The sequence below is a fragment of the Strix aluco genome, chromosome 1 (genome assembly GCF_031877795.1).
Source record: "Strix aluco isolate bStrAlu1 chromosome 1, bStrAlu1.hap1, whole genome shotgun sequence".
Classification (NCBI taxonomy): Eukaryota; Metazoa; Chordata; class Aves; order Strigiformes; family Strigidae; genus Strix; species Strix aluco.
Window position 1 is genome coordinate 35,689,061 of NC_133931.1, and position 23,520 is coordinate 35,712,580.

Genomic DNA, 23,520 nt, shown 5'->3' on the forward strand with positions numbered 1-23,520 from the left:
TCTACTAATGTTTGTTTTCCAAAGTGCTGGAAGGAGTTTGAGAGACCAGTAATAACGCCCTTCCTGCTCCAGCTCCTGCTGGTGGGGAATCTCCACAGCTGGCACAGAGGAGAGAAACAGCAGGTAAAACTAAAAGCCCAGGAGAGACTTCTGCAAGTCCTTAAGCGGAGGTGACAACTGATCAGGAAATCATGCTTTTTTCCTTTTTTGTTAAAAGCACTACATGAATACTGTTACTTAGTTTTCCTCTGTATACTCCTTGCTCCTTTACTTCATCTATGATGGAAATTTTCTGTTCAGCCAGTATGTTATTTTCTGCAAGAAGTGACTGAAGTTAACTTGGTTTAGTGTGACAGAAGTAGCTAGAGATGCTTCTAAGTCACTTTGTGTAGGGCAGGGCAGATAAAGGTAGAGAGGAGAGATGAGGTATGCAGACTGAGAACTCCATGTGGCTCATAATTATCTATCACTTATAAACAGCTGACCATATTGTCTTTTAATTCTATTTTTATCTGTTTTATCGTATTTATTATGGTGGTCTTTCTTATTCTAGGCATTTCACAAAATGAGCAAAGACATTCTCCCAGTAAGCATTCCTTCTTGCTGATTAGGAAACAGTGATTATTTCAAGTAAAGATGGCGCTATGAGTGATTTAAAGAAATGTGAGTATTGCTGCCCAAACCCTGCCTCTAGAGTAATGCCCAGAAGATATGATGGTCTGGTGATAAATACTGCTTGCTGTAGGCCTGTCTGTTTAAGAAATAATAAAAGAAATATTAGAGGGTCAGACGTGTGGCTGGAAGCTAACACATTCTATGAACAAATGCTTGCTAGTAAAGACTGGTAGTTCATTCATTTTGAATTAAACTGTAAATCAAGGAACTATGGAAGTGTGGGAGGAGTGGATTAAAAATTTAACAAAAAAGCTTTTGGTTTCTTAATTCCATGATCTGTCACATCCCTCCATCTGTGCAAAATGCGTGGGTGTTGTAGAAAAAACCTGAAAGGGTAGGATGTTAAAATGGTTTACACTGAGGTTCCTGTGCAGCGTGGCTGACTTCTACGCTTCCCAAACGGCACCATTTCAGAACACCTCTGCTTTTCTACAGAATCAAGCCAGACAAATTTATCACCAGTCAGACAAAAAGCGATTTAAATAGCTGGACTGGAAAGGGAAATAAAGGCCTTATCATGCTTGAAAAATGCCATTTACTTTAAAGTGAGGTCTTCTACTTTGTGAGCACTAATTTAAGTAATAACAGAAAACGACACTTGATATAAGATTCTGCTGGTTTGCATTCAGAGAATCTTTGGCAAAACAAAATCCACCCTTTGAGAACCAACAAGAAAGGCAGATTACATGAGATGTTTCTGAAAGAAAAATCACAGATGATTCTGAGTAAAACTATTTTTAGTTTTACTCCAAGAATGGAACTTGTTTTTTCTAAGCTCCAAGTATCGATTGCTACACATTTCAAAAAATGATGAAGAGAGGCTGGTCCTGTGAAGTGCTCTCTGACAATGAAGTACAGTGCCTGGAACCCGACAAAATTAACTGAAAAGTGAGTATTTTTAGCAGTCAAAGGAATAGTTTTAAGTGCAAACTCCTGAAATAACATAATATAATTCACATATCTTCCCAAGTTGCTGGATCTGTTACTTATTTTAACTGTCTGCATACTCAAGCACAGAGACACACATCAGAAAATGTGAAGTAGTTCATCCCTAACTATAGGGATAGTATGTGTGCAGGGAAAGACCACAGGAAAACTCCTCTCAGCTTTGAACACAGCATGTTTTGATGCAAAGCAACTGGCAGCAACACAGCTGGCTAGAGCAACAAAAGAACTTTGTACTGCAACAGGTTCCGACATGCAGCTTTACTTCTGTCATGCATGATCATCTCCATGTCCTGAACAACAGCCCATCTGGATGAAAAGACAGGGGACTAAAAAATCATTGGAACATTGCAACAGTGCAGAGCCAAACTAAACTGACCCATAAATTCTCCCTACCACATAGGGATCAAAGTAGGAAAGATGGGTTGAAGTGTCCTCTCTTGCTTCAGAGCACATGTATCTCCCTATTAATAATGAAAGTTATTATTAATCACAATCTCCCACTATCTCCTAGGTCAGATAATTCAAAATTCCCATTTGGCTGGTGTCTGGGGAGTTTCATTACTGGCCTTTCATATTTCTGGTGTCTCATTATCTCTGGAGGAGTTTTTTACACTATTGGCAGCCATTCCAGCTTGTCTCTGACTGTGAGACTACTCACAGCATCAAGGATGGAGAAAAATAAAATAAAAACCCACTCAGCAAAACCAAATTATGATAACTGGAAGATGCCTACACTGAAAATGAGAAAAGGAAGAGTCATTTGAGATGTGGGCTGTGTGTGGGAAAGCTTGGTCCCTGGGGATCTAGCTGGCTGGCTGGAGGGTGGGGAACTGCAAGATACCTACAAGATAAATACAGGAAGAATCAAATGAGAGAGATATTTCATGAAAAAGGAAAAACAATGGAAAATGCAGACGATAATTCCATCCCTTCTCACCCTCTCCCCTTTCTCCACCCTCAGTGTTGAATATGCTAGCTCAACCCCACAGATATATTTGCCTTTCCTGCTCTGTGAGCTGGATTCAAAGCCTCCTGGAGCCAGTGCTTTCAATGGGTTTTACTAAGTTCAATGGGGGTCTAGGATCTGATGACTCTGTTTTGTGGGAAAATCCTTTCCAATCTCATGAGCTATCAGAAAAGAAGAAGGAAGGGAGCCAAAGAGCCCACCATCCTCTTTCCTTCTGCTACGTGACAGAGTGAGCAAACACAGCTCCCTTTAGTCCCGACTGTGCAGACCAAGATCTAAGAAGATCCATGGAGATATCTGGAAATACCTATTATAGATACTCTGTAGTCCCTGATAACTAGTGGGGACAAACCTGAATTGGCTTTTGCAGAGTAGCTAGAGCAGCACAAAAATCATCCCGGGATGCAAAGCACAAGAACACAGAATCACAGAATGGCTGAGGTTGGAAGGGACCTCTGGAGGTCATCTGGTCCAACTCCCCTGCTCAAGCAGGGGGACCTAGAAACAGTTACCCAGGACCATGTCCAGATGGCTTTTGAATATCTCAAAGGAGGGAGATCCCAAACCTCTCTGGGCAACCTGTGCCAATGCTCGGTCACTGTGAGGGTTTCATGATGTTCAGAGGGAACCTCCTGTGTTTCAGTGTGCCCATTGCCTCTGGTCCTGGCACTGGATGCAAAATGGGCAAAACCCATTCAAGAAGCTGAATTAAACACAAGTACTGAGAATTTGAGCACTGACTTGCTGCTTCTTCACTCCTTGCAGTTCTTGAACTGGTTAATTTAAAGTTAGCTTAGGTTTGCATTTAACCCATTTTAGTCCTATGCAAATCTGAGGTCCATAAGGTAATCTACCTTTTTTGGTTCCCTTAAGCAGTAAGTCAGATCAAAAATATACTTTTTCTGATCATTACAATACTTCAATGCAGTATTGTAGATAACAGTGTCCCCCAAAGTTACCTTCCAGTTGCAATCTGACAGGCATAGACAAAAAGTATGATACAATAACTATGAGAAGACTCCTATTTATTCATACTGCATATCATATCTGTGAGGTAGTGGCTCTTTCAACTATATATGTGACCAAAACAGTAATAGTTTTAAAAGAGAAATGTTTGCATTTATACTTCATTCATGAATTTGTTTCCCATTATGTTAGCAGTTTTATGCTTTCTGTGTCTTGTATCCAAAATATTCTTAATAGGAGCAGTCAGGGAATATTTACATTCTAATTAATAAATATTCAAGTAAACTGGAGCTTATTATTGGCAAAAAACAGAAAAGGAAGAGTGGGTTACTGCTATTTAATTTAATGGCGCCAATCAGCTCTTTTCACTGTGGTTTTTCTACAATTTACTGTGTAAAAGTATTTTTTTGTCATGCAAATCATTCTGAACTAATATTATACAAATTTATTCATGAAAGACTGCAAGTGCTTTTCAGAACAATAATAAGCTTTAAGTGGTTTATATCAGAAATGGTTTTTCCAAGCTTGGAAACCACTGAAAGGAGAAACAACACTCAAAAAAAGTTCAGTTCAACAAGATCACAATCTGAATAAAATGGGTCTAATTCTCATCTCTTTTTGCCACTATGGCAGCATTAAGAAATCCTGTCGCTATGTTTCCAGCCTGTGAAGCTGCCTTATCACATGGATGCCGGGTAAAACAGCCTCTATGTAAATGCAAATCTCTTTCTCCTTGTTTGTAAATTCCTAGCAAGATCCATTTAGTGAAAAGGAAAGAAGAAAAGCGATATCCCAGTATGGTGCTTCTGAATGCTTCTGTTCCAAAGAATAAAACATAGGTAAAATCAGTAGAGGTAGCACATGTCAGGCTTGAATGATGGGAGGAGGGAAATGCTTCTCAAGAAAAGTCAGCTTACAATATCGATTGGTGAAAATATCTCACAAGGGCTAGTATTTGATGCCTACTCCTAATATAGGATATACAGATGCGAAATGTATAAGCCAAGCGAACTGTCTGAAACCATCTAACATAGTACAAAAAGTAGAGCTGAGAAACTCAGAAGGCTGTGAGAGCCCAGGAGGTCCCCCCTTGGCCCAACAGCTGTAAGAGGCAGTAACTCTCCAGTCCAGAGGAGTTCATAGCTCAGCAGGAGCCAAGAGCAGGGACACTTGCCTTTCTCCAAGGACCAAGTTTCTCAAGCTTGTCAGTCTTGTGCGTTGCGAAACATAAACCAGTATGCTGCCACTGCAACATGGGCTGAAAGGTTTGCAACAACCCAGTGAGCTAAGGACCTTCAGGCTAATCCTGTATTGTCATCACATTGTCAGGGGAAACAAGAAGGTAAGCAATTATCTCAGCCCACCAAAGGCAGCTTCAACCTGAAGAAAGTGAAACATGGGGTTAATATTGGAGAGGAAACCAAGTTCCAGACAAACCTCTCAAACTTCTAAAATGCTTAACCAGAGGAAAATGACTCAACGAAATGAAGCAGATCTTAAATCACATTTGTTTAATTTCTTTCTGTGTACGCTTCCCATTATTCCCACAAAAAACTTTAACTGATATCCCTCAGGTCCTGTTTGGGAAGCTCTTCTCCCCAGAGACTTCCCATTTGCTGAGGATTACTAAGAAGAAGCCTGGAAACTGCTGGGGTAAGAACTGTACAGACACTAAGACACTAATGGTTATAATTCCAGAGTCAAGCCTATTTTAGTAGAAAAGGAAACCTACCTAAAGGATCAGACAAGCCCCACTCAGAATATGGGATGTAAGACACATACCAGAACTTAAACATGTCTGGTATCATCAGTATCATATTTTCCTGCTCAGATCTGGGTTTAGAACAGACACATTTTTTTCCAGTTAATTAAATCAACTTGCAAGTCAACCTCAAACCCTCCCAGAAAATGTAAGATGGGTTTAAAAACAAGATAATAACACAGTTTAAAGAAAATGGATTACCCTTCTGACTTCTGTGCATTTGGGCCATGCATTTGAGTTTCTTTCCACAAACATGAAAGCTAGAAAATCCCTTAAAAATTGCAACAGAGATTCTAGCACTCATTTCTGAGCTTTTCACATTGAGTATCATAGGATCTGCAACCCACTGTGAAGATGTGGTAGGTCTGTATGGAGCCCAACTTCTGGATTTCCCTGAACTCCCCTCACAAGTCTACAGATTCCTTAGTTCATTCCTTGAAGGTGCAATGGGCAAGAGCTCCCCAGATCTGCATGTGGATTACAGCTAGTGGGCTGTAGTAATCTCCAAAACACTCTTGTTGTGGTGACCAAAGAAAATCGATGCTTCCATAACTGCAAACTATTTGAGAGAGAACAATCCACCACTCCATCTTGGTACTATGCAATACAATGTATATTTTTCAAAAACATCACCTCAGCAAATAATGCCAATCATTTAAAGGTAAAGTTAAATGTTTCTAAGTAAAAAACTTAGTGAAAAATGTTTCACATAGAAAAATATTAGCTGAGAGCATGTGTAGGATTAAAAGCTCAATTATGAGGAATCTATATGTAATTTTATATAATGGCTGCAATTTCATATACAGTAATAATAGCTGAATTATCAAATGGCCAGTTATACATCTAACTGGTCATCTGCAGCAATTATGACTACAATGTAATCATAGTAACTAGCCTTGCTATTGTCTCCCTGTTTAGCTGAAAAGCTAGGTCTACAGCTTTGTATTTGAAAACAATCTATGTGGAAATCAGGACTTTATTTATCCATCTATCATAACTTTGGTCCAGGGACCATGTCTTTCTCTTACAGCACCTGATACTGTTGTTTACAGTAAGACAAGGTAAAGCGACTGATTTGAAATATTTTTGCCTGTCATGATGTATTGCAAGAAAAACCTGGAAAGTTTTTAGAAGAAAATGAAGCTCTTCATATATACTTGGAGGACTGCCATTCATGTATATTTGGGGAAATACAGTAGTCACCTAGAATAGAGCTTCACTGCAGATTCAGTCATATTACTTCTTGGTTATTAGAGACAATAAAACACAATGTCAGCATAAGCTCATAGGAGACCATAGATTTGACTCAAATTCCACCAGAGTCAAGGGGAATGTTGCTGTAGGGCTTGAGGAAGCTTTGGGTCAGATTTTGCAGCATGCACACACGGTTTCTCGATGTGCAGGTCTGACTGGGAGATGGAGAATGGTGCTCACCAACACAAGCCTCTGCTTCAGCATTGCAGCAAGGTCAAGACGTGGCTATGGGGGATGTACGTTGCACTCTTATTTTCCATGTGTTGGGAAACCCATAGTACTGGAGCTGTCTGGGAAGGAATCCACCTATCTGTGTGATGTCAGCTATACCGCACTGCCTCCAGGCACTAGTAAATACGTGGTGCACATGACACAGCTGGCCCATACATGCCGCATGAAAGGCTAACTGAAAATATGGACTCATGTCTCACCTCTCATATGGTACCAGTACACCCTGCAACTCCTCCTGCAAGGTTGGGCTTGCGTTCAGAGAAGACTCTCAGGCAAGCCTGGTATCAAATGCAGAATCAAACAAACACCAATGTTTGCATTACAGATGTGATGCACTGCTTTGCTGGGCAAGGTGGCTGCAAGCAGACTTCCTTCAACTTTTCAAATATGATAGGATCCTGAGCATGAGATATGTTAAGTGGGAAGAAAAGGACACTATTTATCTTTCTTTTTTTTTACCTTCCCCTTTACACACTTCCATACTACTTGTTTTTTCTTTTTTTCCCTGACAACTCTCATCTCCTGGGTCCATAGTAAGAGTTTATTTAAAAACCCAGAATTTAAAAGGTCATAAATATTGAATTTTCTTTCCAGTTAAAAATACAGAGCAGCTGAACTTGACATTAAAGGGTCATCCAAAACCAGCCTTTGATTTTTAGATAGTAGATGGGAGTTCTGCACTCAGAAAAATGGCAGTGAGACCATGGAAATATAGATGTGATATTGAAAGGATTTTGTTATTTTCCCTAGAATATTAAGCAGCTTTGGAAACTGACATTGCTTTTTTAAAAACTGCATGAAACAGGTTAGTCTATTTTTCTGTTTCATTATCTTCTGCCATACTGTGCAATTTTCAAACTTTTTGGCAGCTTTTGCAGAATTTTGTGGCACTTCAATATTTTTTCTTTTTTAGGGAATTTACAGAATTTCTCATTTCCATTGAATCTGAGAGCTGTATTTAATAAGATGAACAGCCAATTAAAATACATTTTTACTGAAGAATTATTAAAAACAAAGTCTGAAAGAGCTCTGACATTTTGCATTTCCCCTTTTTTCTTTCAAATGTTTCAGCTAGCTCTGATGATACCATAGTACTTAAGTCACTGTAAAGTTTCATTAATGAATGCTTTAATATGACTAGATGTAGATAATTATGGTGAGTGCAAATAACTGTAATATAGTTTTATCAATTATTTTCTTCCCCCTATGCTTTTTCCCCTCTATTACGTGAATCTTTGGGTCCTTTGAGACAATCCTATTGCATATGTTGCATATATCTCTCGTGGCAGGAGACTGTCCAAAACTATGACTCTGCACTTTTTCAAATATCTGGTGAGGTGACATCAGAAGATGCTACACTTTATGAAATGCTTTCCATGGAGACTGGGTCAGGTCCATAGTTTTTAGCTCCATCTGTGTAAGTCTGGAGGAGAGATTTCAATCCTTTTAATACCAAGGCTTTGATGAGATGCTCAGAGATGGCTGGAGGAAGGTCAAAATATTCAGCCTCCATGAGCTGCTAAACACCCTGTGGATGTGCGGTGATCCCACAGAGCTCACTTGGGCCATGAAGAGGAAAAAAAAATACTTTTGTAGTGGCTCAGCTCCTGACCTGCAGACAGAGCTGGCAGCCCTTCGTACCTCACTGCTCTCACCTCCCCACCTGGTGAGGAAGAAATGCCCTTCACTCCCCCGATCTGGGCTGGCTGGAAAAAGTCCCCATGCAACTGCTTGGTCCCCATCTGGTTAAAATACTGGCTAGTAATAGCTCACTTCTTTTGCAACACTAATTGTTTCCATGTCTGCCTTAAAATACATCTAAATGGGGCCCAAATAAATCTAATGTCCTAATGACCCAGTGCCTCTGGACTCTGATATCATGAAACTCGAATAATGACAAAATGATGAATAGCTGCATGTTGCAATTCAAACTTTTATTACAAATAAATTTCGAAACAATACCCCAGTACAGTCCATTTTTTTATATTGCCTGTTTTAACTTGTCTGTTAATGGTTCCCATGAATCTGCAAAAAGGCCAGTTTTACACAGTTATCTTAAAGGGTTCACTTTGGGCAGAAGTTGGGAAATGAATTATAAGTACATGTATATATTTGGTTTAATTAGGTTTAAAAAATACACTCAGGCTGCAGACCTTTTAAAATGTGTATTTCATTATTTTTCCCTAATTGAAAATATCCTTCCAAATTGGATTGCAGTCATCTGTGGCATATAAAGAGAAAATGAGCACATTTGCAAGGCAGGTTGGAAGAAGGCTAAGAGAGACAGAGAAGATTTCTGAAGAGTTGACAAAGCTTTAGTTTAGCAAGAGAATTGAGTTGATAGTTACTGAAGAGACATTTTAGTTATGACTTAGAAATGCTGGAAATGGCAAATTTTTTATAGGCATTATGCAATTACTGTCTTAAAACACATTTTTCACTTTTACTGCATTATTTACTAGGCCGGCTGTAAACTCTGAAATCTCTTTTCGTGTGGATTATATTTAAAATTTACAAACTTCATTTGGCTCTAACATCAGTGTCACTTTGCTAATGGTGAAGGTGGAGCTTCACCCTCATCTAGGAAGTCTCTGAAGCCACATGAACAGAAAACCCACTGTCAGAAAGGGGCTAGATTGCCTCAGCCTGCACTGAAGTGCCTTCAGCTGGGTACTGCAATTCCTGAAATCCATCTTTCTTGCCCCAGTAGAGTGACTGACAGTGCTGGGGTTTGGGGTGCAGGCCACCCCCGTCACTGTGAGTTGGCATATCCCAGAAGGCAGGCAGAGGAGAAGGCATGCACAGCCAGCCGATGACATGCAGGTTCATCTGGGCTGGTGCTGGAGTCAGTGGGCATTTAATTATATCATTAGTTTTATAACATAATGCAAGTCATCTTATCAAGGAAACTGCTTAAGTAAGCAAAACTCCCAGAGGTAGCACTGTTGCAGCATCCCTGCCCCGGGGAGGAACCCAAAGACTCCCCAGGACAAATGGGGGAGCTGCTGGTAAGTTTATAGGCTTCCTGGGCCAGGTGCTTGCTGAAATGTCAGCGTTCTGGGCATCCTAGGCAGCAAACTTCCAGTTTTGCCCCTAAAATACATGCTCTTGGTTTGCTTCATCAATCTGAAAGCAGAAATGATGAGTGTTTCTATCTGTGTGTATGTTGGATGTGTTGTTTTCTCAACAAAGACATAAATGTATTTCTATATTAAATATTTACATATTTTAAATTTGTGAATATTTTAAAATTTATAATATATGGAATTATACATTAAATACATATGTCTATATACACACATTTTTATGCATATAAGTTTTTTCCATACTGCCTCCATGTCAAGAGAAAAGGTATTTAATTTTTTGCCAGGATTTTTCTCTAATGAAGTATGTATACCTGACAGGTTGTGTCTCTCACTGTATTACAAGCTTTGAAGACTCTGCAGCGCTTTAGGCATTACAAATAAGAGGATTGTGAGGTTGGGCAACAGCTGACAACATGCAAGGAACGATGCTATTTTTTTCTTATTTTGGCTAAGATTTTTCCTCAGCAAGTATTTTTTTTTTCCCTGAAGCTTCTAATTTACAATATTTTCAAGTCTAATTACTTCAGATTGTGACCTGTCATATCAAGAATGTATTTACATATGAAGCAGACAGTAACTCATCTGCTTAAGAGCAAAAACCCATCGCTGCTTCTTCAAAGCAAAAGGCAACTTAAATTTCTTCCTGAAAATTTGCACAAAGGTCACAGCTCAAAGGCTGTCAGGCTCAGAGCATGTTTTTACATATTTTTGATTATGAGACTTAAACAGATTAGAGTATTTTGAAACAAGGCAAGTCCCCTTTTGCAAACCACTGAGACAGCTGGGTACCCTATGATGAAACCAAAGTTGAAATCTGACAGGCTTTACCAACAGAAACAAATCAAACCCCTTTGGGAACATGATGTGCCTGGAAAACAGGGGCAGAGCAGGCAATTAGCAGCCCAGAGAAAAGCTCATCGGCCTCCATGCAGGAAATCTTCATGCCTCTCTTCATCCCAGAGGTGTCTGGGAAGACCTGGAAAGCACTAAGGGTCAGATTGCTCACTGCTAACATTGGTAAGCACGTACTCATATAAATAGTGCAGTGGCTTTAGTAACATCACTTGTGTGAGCGAGAACCGGTGCGTGGGAACAGGGCTACACCATCCAGCCCTGCATCAAACACAACAGCATCCTCCACCTTTCCAGCATCTTTTATCTCAGGTTCTCAAACTCAGGTACTTGCAATGCTCCTGTTATCATTAGCCACTTGGCACCTGGAAATAAAATCACAGCTGATACCTCTTCCCTTCATTTATTGTGAGCAGCCTGTTACTAAGTTGCTTGGAAGGAAATCTCAGACACCAACTGTCAGGTAGGGAAGTGGGAAATTTCACAGCAAATGCCTTCCAATAGGGAAAATGAGTTATGGGAGAGTGAGCAAATTCCTACAGCCAAATAGTAAGTCAAAGAAAGGGTCAGGAAAAGTTTGCAGAATCGTGAGTATATATGCCTTGAAATAACAATGGGTGATACTCTTTTGTGATGCTGATGGCCACTATTACAGAGGCTGAAGTCAGTATGTCAGTTTGCATGCTTGAATTTAAATTCACGTCTTCTTTTACCGTTGTGACCAGAATCCCAAAGATGTGACCCCACCACCATTCATTGGCTTCACAGGCAGTCAGACATGTATGTTGTTTAGCAAAGCCAAGCCTTAGCATCTTGTTGCTTCATTTTTGCAAAGCAGGACTCTTTTCTGGGCTTGTTTTTGGAACTACTACACAGCTGCTGGGTGAGCTGTTATTAGCTAGCAAGGTGGAAGTCATAGATCAGCTGGATTTGTTGACTCTCCATCACCACCAGAAGGGTTTGAAACATCTTGCTCTGAAAATATGGCAGATTTCAACGAGAACTCACTTTTACTTGGTGAGGCAAGGGACAGAGAGGGAGTAGGGAAATCTCATGGCAAGGGGATGTGTATGCCTGCTGCTCCTTCAGAGGGAAGTCACAGTCATCAGAAGTGCTTTTAGGCTGTCATGACAGAGTGTGTAATGTGTGCTACAACAGGGTTGGTGTTGTCAGTACTCTTTTTTGTGGCATCCTCCTTCCTGCATGCTGGCGTCAGCTTGTTTGGGTGTGCTGCAGCAGCCATTCACTCACTCGCGGGGGACCAACCAGCTCGGGGCAGGGGCAGCCAGACTGGCGAGGCTGAACCCACTGCCCAGGGCACAGCCTCTACCCAGGGAATGCAGTGATGAGATGCGACACAGTGACCACTTGCTTACACTCCCCCCACTACAGCAGTCTGATTGTAAAGGCAAACTTGGGCTGGGTTTTGGGAAAGGTGTGAAGCAGCTCAGTAAGCCTGCAGCTTTGCAGTGGGGCTTTGCACTGAGTAACTGAATAGCACATACTAACAAAAGAGGGCAGCTACATCTAAAAATGGGCTTGGGATGCTATTTGAATCTCTAACCTACCTAATAAAAATCCCATACTTGTATCTAATACTAGTCTAATATTGTGCATCTATAAAGTCTTTTTCTGACTTTCTCAGTCTGAAAGCTCTTTCTGAAGACAATTAAACATCACAAGAAATGGACAGCCCTCCCTTCCTTGGTCAAGCTACAGTTGGGGGAGTTTCGACTTTCGTGTCACTTTGATGTTTTTATGGTTCCTTCAAACTCACATGATGTCAGAAGGCCAGCATGCTCACAGGACCCAGAACCACATGCAGATCTTACACAGGTCCTTGTGAGGAGGTGATACAGACTTCCTCACAGTGTTGCTGTTCCCAATTTTAAATGCACATCTCTACCACATGCTCTTTTTAAGCAAGTATGTCTCAAAATCCTGCTGGAGGATAGCTCTAAAGTGCTGCAAACTGATTAGAAATGTCATGTAGTTGTTTTAAAATTGTATGATGTTGCTAAAGGAATGGCTGCATGATGAGACAGTAACTTCCTTCATGTAAAAGTAAAAACTGTCAAGAATTACTTGTGCTGAGTACAAGGTACTCCTTGAAATTCATGAGATTGTCTCCCGCATATAGAGATAGCCAGCAAGGTCAGACTGTTCATGTACCTTCATGATGGGGATGGTCCTGTATGGATCCTTCTGAGGACTCCTGTCACCCTCAAACAGCCAACCCAATCTTTCCCCTGCACCAGGGCAAAGTCTAGAAACCAGAAGACTGGATAATCTCTGACTGTATCTACTGATGTGATAGAGATGCTGTAGAGACAGGAGGAAAAGAAATTAAACAAAGACAGGGTACAAGATCTAAATGACAAAGAAGTTATGGAAAGAATAAATGCAACTGAGTATAGGGTTGGGAGGAAAAACCAAAAGGGCATGGAAAAAGACGAGAGAGGAGGACTTGGAGTGCTGGAGAGAAGACAATAAAGTGGGCTGGTGGAGGACAATAGAACCTGAAGAAAGAGGGGAAAAAAAGAAGCATCAGGAGAAAGGATTAAAAGGAAAATAGGAAAAAAGAGGAAAACCAGGAAAAACCTATACTGACAAATCCCTGCTACTCAGAGTATGCCTCCATGACTCTTCAGTGAATGTGACTGCTTTCTGAGTGCGTGCTAGACTTAATTTGCCATGAATGATAGATTTCAGAAGAACTTTAGATTTCAATATGTACTGTGAAATGTTCCCTGCTCAGCCGTTCCTGTAGAGTGGGGAAAATGGCAGGAAATCATTGTGAACAACAGCGAGTGTTATTTTGAGGGAGACATAATGGCTTGTTTGGTTTGACATCGAAAACAGATATAACTGTGACAAAAGCATTTAAATGCTAATCTGTCATTTACAGCGGGTAAACAAAAACTAATGCGCATAAAATCTGTGGTGCTTGTGAGCAAGTGCTCTAGAAGCCTGAAATACTGCTTAATTTAGAGAAGACAGGCGTCTCTTTGCAGGCAGAATTTATACTGAAATATATGAATGTTGAGAGCAAAATTTAGGTACTCAAACCTCTGTTTCCTGGTGGTGGATTTGGATCATACAGTTAGGGTCACAGAAGGGAGTGATTTTTCATTTGCAGTGTATTTCTCAGAGATGGAAATATGCAGGCAAATATTTTCCTGGAGCAGTTAACACCTGCACAGTCCTATCAAAATGTACACCACATGACCAGATTCAACAGATTACATAGAGAGCCTAGTTTCATCACACTTTTCTGCCTTTTGTATATCCTCATGCCCACAAAGCAATGGTAACTCTGACCAAGAGCCAAGGAAGTAGAAGGTGGCTCTGGATGAGTCTGGAAGAAATGTGTTTCCTTGATCCCAGGCCAGCCTGTTTCCTAAAACCCTTCCCTGAGCAACTGGGAAAAGCTTGGAGAACATTTCTAAAATCACAGTGCCTGCCACCAGCCTCCAAAGTGTCATACACAACTAGAGGTCACTGGAAATATGTTACTGTCAAATGGCTCACTCCACTGCAGTGATGGAAAGAAAGGGTAGGTTTCTTTCCACTCTGGGATGAGTCTTCCTTAGGCCAGCAACTCTGGTGTCAGTCTCCAGCCGTACCGCAGAGCACCAGGTCTAGGTCCAGGTCCTCAGACATCATCTTTCTATGAATAAAAGGAATGGACCTGAGATTTATGTTAGTATCACAGGTTTTGTCTCTGTTGGAAGGAGGTGTCTATGAATTTATAGTTTCATTAAAGCTTGTAAAAAGAAGAGAACAGAGAGGCAGGAGTAATTTACTGCAGTGTATCAAAAAATACCCCGAAGTCCTTACTCAGAGAAGATTGCTATTAACTTCTATCATGGCTGCCATGGTGTATGGATGAGGGAAAGAGGGGAAAACCTCAGATTGCGTAGTGCACAAATGGAGCTTGAGAAGGAAATACACAATTTAAGATTCACCTAGAAGTTTAAAACGTGCTTGAAAACTGTATTAGTCTCACTACCCTTCCTGCCTTCCTCCTATAAATTTTCTTAATTGTTCTGTTCTGCCCAAGCTTGTAATTAGCTTCACAGTACCTATGTTTGCTTCTTTTTTTATGTACTTTTCTTTGTATTATCTCTGCTTGTATGTGGAAGTCTTCAATACACACATAGACAAATAATGAAACAAGTCTCTACAATGGACAAAACGTGGTCATATAACCAATCTCAAGCAAGCAGACAAAATGACAGGAATAGAAAGAAACTTAGTCGCCTTCTCCTTCTTGTAATGGTGTGGTTTATCTGCTTATTATCTACTCATGTGGCTTTTGTCTTACAAGTCTCTGAGCTACTGATAACTGCTGAGTAGAGTAACTTGTACAGAAAACATGCTTTTATAGAAATAGAAAAATATTTTAATTTCCAGTTGATGAGTGGCTGCCAAAATACACAAAAATGAAGCCTAGTACAGTTAATAGGACATTCTGTAATGATCTATCTGGATCTGACCTTGACATGGTCAGATTATCTGTGGCAGAACTAGTTTTAATACTGGGCCTTCACTTCTTTATTTTTCTTTTCCCTATATACACTTTTCTGTAATACAGACAAAAAGCTATGTGTCCTCTTTGTATGAAGAATTGCACTTTCTTGTGATCTTAACACTTATAAATATGTAACATATAGCCCTGGAGTATAAATGTGGAACTTCTGTCGAGCTGGCAACTTTCCCAAGCCCCTCAAATGGACGGTCATTTGCTTTATGCCACAGGGAGGTGCTGGTTCATGGGAGGTCTCCTTCTGAACATCACTTGTCCAGTGCTTGCTGTTCTGTGACTGAAAACAGTGAAGAAGCGAAAGCTATGCCTTTACTACACAGAGCCTGCGTCAAAATGCATGTTAAAGACATCTTCCTAGAAGTCTTACATCATAGTTGACAAGTTCAGAACCAAATCATCCTCCACTTATCTGGAGACAATTATCCATGGGAGAAAATGTAATCATTCATTTGACAATCATCACCAAAATTTGATGTTCTTTGTGATACTCTGTGTTTATGTTATGCATTTGAAAGCATTGTTGCGATAAAAATCTGCAGAAACTTTCTACTCCAAGAAAGTTTCCAGCTCAATTTCAAGTATAAAGCTTTAAGGTATTCTGGAACTGTTTTAGGACTATTCTGTAGGATAAAGAAGCCAACACAGTACTCAATATTAAATTTTGAGAGTCTGTGAAGTTACTATATTGCTTCAAAATGTTTTAATTATGCCTGTGTGGGCTTTGACATTGCTCTTTCAACTGACAAACATAATCTCATAACATATTTAAGCCTCTCCACATTGATTTTACAGGTTTTACTCTGTTGTCAATACCCTGCCTTGGGTTTCATGACCTAGGTTCAGTGAATACTTCAGGACATCCAGCACATGGCATCAGACATCTTGATGACACCAAACCTTGCACATTGCTGTTTAATGACCTCTTGTATTATTTTTGTCTGTCGACTTTCTAAACCCATCAAAGCAGATTACAGCCACTTACAGTGTTCATGTCTTCTGAGTTCTCTGCTCAGCTTAATTCAGCAAGGAAATCACCTTATCTGTCAGATATTCACTGTACCCCAAAATCTCTCTAAAATACGTCATAATCCTTCAGTTGGACTAAGAAAGGATCCCTTTTCAAAGGTAATTACACAATCTATTTTAAATACCTTTTTTGTTCTGATATGCATAAAGGACCAGATTTTACTTCTTTCTCATTCTATTCTGTGATCAGTTCACTGATGTCAATGGTGTAAGGTATGAATGCAGATGGCAGGCTATCACTTTTACTTACATAATTCTTGTTTACAGTCCCATATCTGTAAAATTACTCCAAAGCAATACAACATAATAACGTACAGGAACTGAGCCCAGGTAATACAGGTACACATATTTCTCAGTCATAATTGTTGATAGTTTTGCATACTTATACCTGGGATAAAATTTGCTATGATGAATACAAATGTGTTTGTCTTGCCTTAGACAGCCACTTCTTTTTTAATTGGAAAGGTTATTACAGCAGGATTTGCTGAGAGTTGTTGTTGTGCCCCCATCTTCTGTTGTTGCCCCTTCTCAGGTGAAGAAAGATTAATAGGAATAAATATATACATTAAGGCAGTAGCAAAGTCAATGCTCTACTATTGCCAAGCATTATTTCAGAATATGTGATCGGGATTGAATGGGACAGGGGGGAAAATACAATAAACAGTTTTTTCAACCCTTTTGCTTGGGCATATCTTTGCTCTGGATGTATAATCTGTAACCACCAATTCATACTTTTGAAGAGAAACTGAAGCTAAAGAAAATGAAAGCTTCTTTAAGTAGCAGTTGATGTTCTGCATTAGCAAAGAGGTAAATGTGAGCAGTATATTTAGTTGTTTTGTTTTCTCCTCAAAGGAAGATGACATGCTGCATTTATTCAGGAAAATCTACTGCCACCTGACTAAAATTAGATAGTCCACATTTATGCTTTGAGTTTATGTCATTATCCCAAGAACGGTGTGGGAGTTTAAACCTATAATCTCTGCATACACAGGGAAAGGATGAGGACTATTCTGAATAAATGTGGCAGCCTCAGAAATTCAGGTCTTATCATTTGACTCATTTTTTAATGAACTTAAAGCATAGCTGCTGGAAAGCAAAAGTGGAAGGGAGAGGAAGGACAAGTAACCAAGCGTACCATATGTGTATTTAATGTATCTGCCAGCCTGCTGTTTAACCACCCTGGAGTCTTGTAATAGTATTAGCTGACACAGACGTGTGACCATGCTTATCAGACGTCACTGATGGGCTAAGAGACATGCTATGGTGGTAAACCCCAGCACTCGAGTTTACATTTCACACTGCAGGTCTAAGTGGGAGCTGATCAACTCCTGCTAGTCATACTTTCAGATGGCCAGCTACCTAATAGATAACAAAACACTGCCAGGTGTAACAACTCTTGATGAATTTTCTGACTTTCCTGAACTTCTGTTGAAAACTTCTGCTTCAGTGTGTTGACAATTTTTTTTAAAGCAAGCTCAGAGCCCAGAGCCTTTGCAGTCTACCATCAGCAAACTGTAGGGGGGGAGTAGCTCTCAGTAAATGACACCAGTTCTCAGTAAATTAGTTGTGTGGATTTGTCAGACAATGACAATTTTCAATTCTCAGACCTGTCTTTCCATGGCAGCTTTGCATATTGCAGCATATTGCGTACTATCTCTGTTTCCTACAATAGGCTGTAAATTCAGACAGGCAGGAAGTAAATACCTAATCCAACCCAGTGTCAGTGTTATTTTGTTTGGATCCTACCTCACTACACTCAGCTGCACCATGTCTTTCCAGAATCGAGCTCTTACAGTGAGCTCATGTTATAAAAACCTGTTCAAGGCAATATTAAAATGTAATGGAAAATATTGCCATTTCCTTCAGATGCCTATTTCCCATCAACCTGAAAAATTAAAGTACTTTCTCACTTACCTGACATATCTGTTTATCTGTAAACCTGATATCCTATATTTCAGGTCTATTAAGCATGCTGGTTTGCATCGTGACACAAATCCACGATGATGAAGACATCCCTTGAACAGCCTTAAGAGTTACTCATAAGCCTATTGAAAACTACCTGCTTTTTTCATTTGCCCAAACTTCTGTGCTAAATTCTTGAGAGAGTGTTTAATGGATGTATGAAAGTTGTCAGAAATTCCTGAGAGGCTGGATTACATCTTACAGAAGGAAAAACAACTATTATCCCAAAGAGCATATAAACAGATACCATTCATGTAAAAGCCAAAATACAGAAAGACTCCATTATGAGGCCAATTTTGGATTAGTAAAGCCATAGTTTCTCCTTATTCTACGTTATTTCTCCATTATCTTTCAGTCAATATAAAGCCAGAGTAGACCAGATACACTAGTTCCTTTGTTTTTCCATGAAATTATTAACTAAGTAGGCAAGACAACAATTGTGCATCATTTCTGTACACATCTAGAGTCATGTGTGTTCATGTTTGTGCATGGGTAAATATGTGTTATACATGTTCATGACAATGGCTTTTCAGTAAAATTAACAAGGCAAGCCTGCAGGGCTAATTGGTTTTTATTGCACAGAAACTTGGCAAAAAGTTCTCATTTTCTCCCATTTAACAGTTTGGACTTGAACTGGCTCCATTTCTATCCAAGTCAAAATCTAGCTTAACTGTTTTCAGCCACAATGGGAATGTTAATCCACAATGAAAAGTGTTTCTCATTCAGTGATGCAGTGCCTTGGACACATCTTTTACTGGGGAGCTGGTGCAAGGTCAGAACAACGCATTTAAGTTCAGTGGTCAGTCCTAATCTAGTAAGAACAGCCATGAATAAAACAATTTGCAAAATGTAGTAATTTGTAAATTTTGTCCAGATTAGAAAAAGATACAATTTCTGGGATTCTTCTGCTGTCAAACCAACTGTCATTCTTTCCTTCTGTCAGATGTCCTTTGATCTTTGACCACTGTTCTGCTGTTTCCCTTAGCACAGTATTTTTTTTCTCAGGTTAGATGTCAACATGAGAAGCAGAGCAAGATTTTCTAGTTGGAGCAGAACCTTTTCTTTCATGTGCCTTATACTGGCAGTTCAATATACAGCACATGTTAAATCCTGAGAATACATCTGATCTGAACTATCTTGTGGCTAATAAAATAAAGTTATAGCAATGTGATTCACTTGAGAAAAATATAGAACACTGTCTGTCCCTATGTTGCTCAACAGAAACAGTAATAGAAAAGTTTATGCAGACTAGCAAATTATTCTCACAGCAGAAGACATATTTAGAGACTCTGAATTAAAAATGAGCACATATGCTTTTATTCCTGGAAGCATGACATCCACAGTATTGGCAGTTTGGGACCCAGTGTAACAGATTCTTAAGCAGTTTCCACCCTTCTGGAGTACCAGATTAATTCTCCACAGATGAATATGATGTAAATATGAAACACTTGGCTCCAGCTCGAAGCAGTCAAAAGTGATTTGCTGACTATCCCACCAGCACTTCAGCAGACTCTGAGCTACCTTATTATTCCTGTCAGCAAACTCAGATGGCCAATACCAAAAGCTTCTGCTCCCTTCCCAACAATGCAGCAACTGCTAGTGAGACGCTCAGACAAAACAAAACTGATCCAAAAAAATCACTTAAATATAGTGGTTTAATTTCAGATTCGGCGTCACTGAATCAAAGTCAACCACCTGAGGGGACAGAGGACCTGGCTGTACTCTCAAAATATTTAAAGTGCTGCATCAACTGTGACAAGGAGCTTTGAGGACAGCCATAATCAGCAACAATATTGTGCAGGTGTGCTGCTTACGTGGTGTATGTGCGATGTAATTTTTGAGTAGTAACTGATGACAAGAAAATAGTATTTTCTTCATTTCCATTGCCAAACCATGCTTTGGTATATAAAACGACCCTACTAGCCACTTCTGGGTAGGGCAGTCTCATTTCCTAAATTGATCACACGACATATAGCTTGGATATTACACTTCTGATACAAATGAAGCGTTGCAAAAATGACCAGACTATAATGTCACCAGTCTTACCAGAGACCATTCATATATATGAAGATGCATTTTGGCATTTTTTCCCTTAGGCATAACATGTACATTATCACATTGTCAAAATGTCTTTGAATCTGTTCTAATTTTCCCAATAGTGTGATAGAACTTTTTGACTTATTTTCTATTTCTGTTTCTGTGCCTGTAATGAAAACCATTTAACAGCACTATTCTGTTTAGAATAATTCATGTTTTGACTTAGTTGTTTGAAATTTGAAGCATTTTTATCTTAAAGGCAGATGAATTACAAGATCTATCACTCTACATGAAACTATCAATGGAACCGAGTCTGACCTGAGTGAGATTTCGAGCATTTAGAAAAAAGGTGGTTTGCTTATTTTACAGAAGGTAGATCACAAGACAAAAAAGTGGAGGATCTCATCTCTTTCACCAAACCAATCACTGTACTCAAATGCTGAATTTTAAGAGATGACTTGTAGTTAGGTACATGCTTAAGTTCAGACTAAATAATATGTACAAAATATAATCCTCAAGTAACATACTGTGATGATAAGAATAAGGTATTCCCTATTTATTCTGTAGACAATGTGATCATGAATTTTAATATTAACTGTCATGGTTTCAAGGAGACTGACTACAACAGTTTCTAAGAAGTGGTATGTTGTATGAATGTCACCAAATGTATTGCTTTCTTGGTATAACGCAATGGAGCAGCTCTCAGAAAGGAGGATGCCTTTGTGTGACTAGCTGCAAACTTTTGCTTCAGAAGCTAAGGACAGTTTAAAATTAAAAAAAAAACCAAGGCATAAATATTTCTTTTGCTGTCTTCCAATACCTGGCTAAGTTTCTGTGGAACACACTTTGCTGCTGTGCACTTAAGACACTGTAGCCCATTAGATGATGGATATCCACTGAGACAAATTTAACTCATTTATTTCAGCACAAATTGAAAATGCTGTTTGCAAAGAATCCTCAAAGCTTTGTTCCAAGCCCAGCTCTTTCTCATCAGTATTTTGGAAATGCTGCAGCTTCTATCCAAACAGAAGAGGATGGGAGAAGCTATGCAGACAACTGACCTTGCTGCCTCCAGGATGAGAAAATTGAGAGGTCTCTTGAACTAATATGGTGAATGTGGAGCAGGACATCAAAACCTGTTTTGTCTTTAATTTCTCCTACCTCTGGTGAAGTCAGGCACGCTGCTGTTAACCTTCTGAGCGCTGCATTCGGTGATGCAGCACTGCAAGATAATTTGGCAAGTCCTTACCTGTGCCATGCCAGTGATCTACCTGAGGTCTATATTGCTGAACCAAGGTGCCTACCTGAGCCTTGAGCTCCTTCTGCAGTCAGTGGAGAAGGACATGCTACCTAAGGCTGTGCTCATCTTGGGAACTATGGGATGGAGCCGGAGACAACCAGACTCCTGACTCAGGAACCTTGGTTTGGGTGCTGGAGGCAGAAGGGATGAATCCTTAAGCTGTCCTGCAGCAGGACTGGGTCTGGAGAGTCAGTTCAGCTCCAAGTAACAGGACTCCTATCAACATAAAGAAGGGCTGAATTCAATCTTAGGCTGCTGCAGACTTTGTATTTAGCAATGTTGCAGAGTAATCCAACAAAGCCAACATTTTCTAAAATGCATGGAATGCCTCAAAATTAAAGCTCAGTACCTAAATGATTTAGACACCTAAGTAAAATTCAAATAATGTAAAACAGTTCAGGGTGAATTTAAGTGGTTCAACTCTTCCTCTTCCATGCTTTATACTTTGTTACCAGTGAAAAAACAAACCTGGGAAGAAACACTCCTTCCACAGACTATTTCAGCAACTGAAAAAGCTGGAATAACAGGAGTTCAACTACCAAGCACTTAATGAAAAATATTACAAAGTGGGACACCTTGGGATTTATATCAAAAACATTTCTGAAGGAACTGCTTATGTTTTCTCTTCCTTTCCATAAGTGCTGGAAATTGCTGACAAGGATTATATCTGAATATATACATATATATGCATAGAAGTACAAACATATTTATACATATGTATAAAAAGACAGAACTCATGGTTTGAAAGCTGGACCCGACAGGAACATGCGGCTCATGTCAGGGCAGGGCTGTGGCTTCTCTCCACGGCTGTGGCTCTGCGGACCACTGGTGGTATGTGGCTCAGGGTGTTGGTCAGGTCACCCACCCCGGCAGCATTGCTGCAGAACTGAGACTGTGTTACTGCTCTGCTTCTGGGCTCGCTGTAGGAAACCTCTCATGCCTTCTAAAGCTCTTTTGTCTCCAGAAATTATATATAAGATCTCATTGAGGGTTTTTCTGGCTTTATACAATGTCTCTAGGCACTGTGAGATTGTAAAATATTCGTGAATGGGATTACTCCACATCACATGACCTGCTGACACTTTATATGTTCTTTTGATTCCCTTTTTATTTGCACAAGTTGTTAGACTAAAGAGCCAGACACCATATCATTTTCCCTCACACCAATCACCTTATTTCCTATTGTTAGAGAGACCAAACCACCACATACTGTGTCAAGTGACATTTCTTAAATACCGTAAAATATAGAAAAAACCCCAGTTCTTCTATGTCTTAGATTGATACATTTACTTCTGTTTCATTTCATTGCACTAAAATACTTAAGTCTACCGGATAATAAATATTCCCTTACTAACCCTTCTGAAAATCTCTACACAGGGACTAAAATTTGCTCTGAAGACATTTGATTCTAAAGGACAAACAACTCAGACATTATTTTTCTTTAGCAGATTTTCTAATCACATACTGCCTTTGCTTCACTAGATGAGTATATAATGAAGTCCTCTAACAACTGCCATATTTCAGTATCACTAGACTCCTGGAATGGAATTTTTATGAAATCAGTGGCAAGAAAGAAAATTTGAAACGCAAGATGCCAGATACAAAAAATACAATCTCCACTTACGGTATTTCAAGTGTTGCCATATTTCTACTTACTGGATTTATTCTATTGTAAATCCAGTACAAAAAATACAAATTTTATTGATAAAATTATTTTGAACAATGCAGGGTGTACCTTCTTGTACTGGGAGTGAGGGGGGAAATTACTGGACTGTAATATTCTCTCCAGTCTTGAACTTGTTCTCTGTGCTTGTCAACCTTTATCCATCTGTCTGAGAAACTGCAGGGATGGAAGCAAAGGGGTAATTGCCTTCCAAATGAATCTTGGTTTTTAGCTAACCCCTG

At 39.6% G+C, this 23,520-nt stretch overlaps 1 protein-coding gene across 2 annotated transcripts in view; it reads right to left on the bottom strand.

The window, feature by feature from the left end:
- KCNB2 (potassium voltage-gated channel subfamily B member 2) overlaps window positions 1-23,520 on the bottom strand; it is a 203,770-nt gene that overhangs the window by 145,290 nt on the left and 34,960 nt on the right. The window lies entirely within an intron of this gene.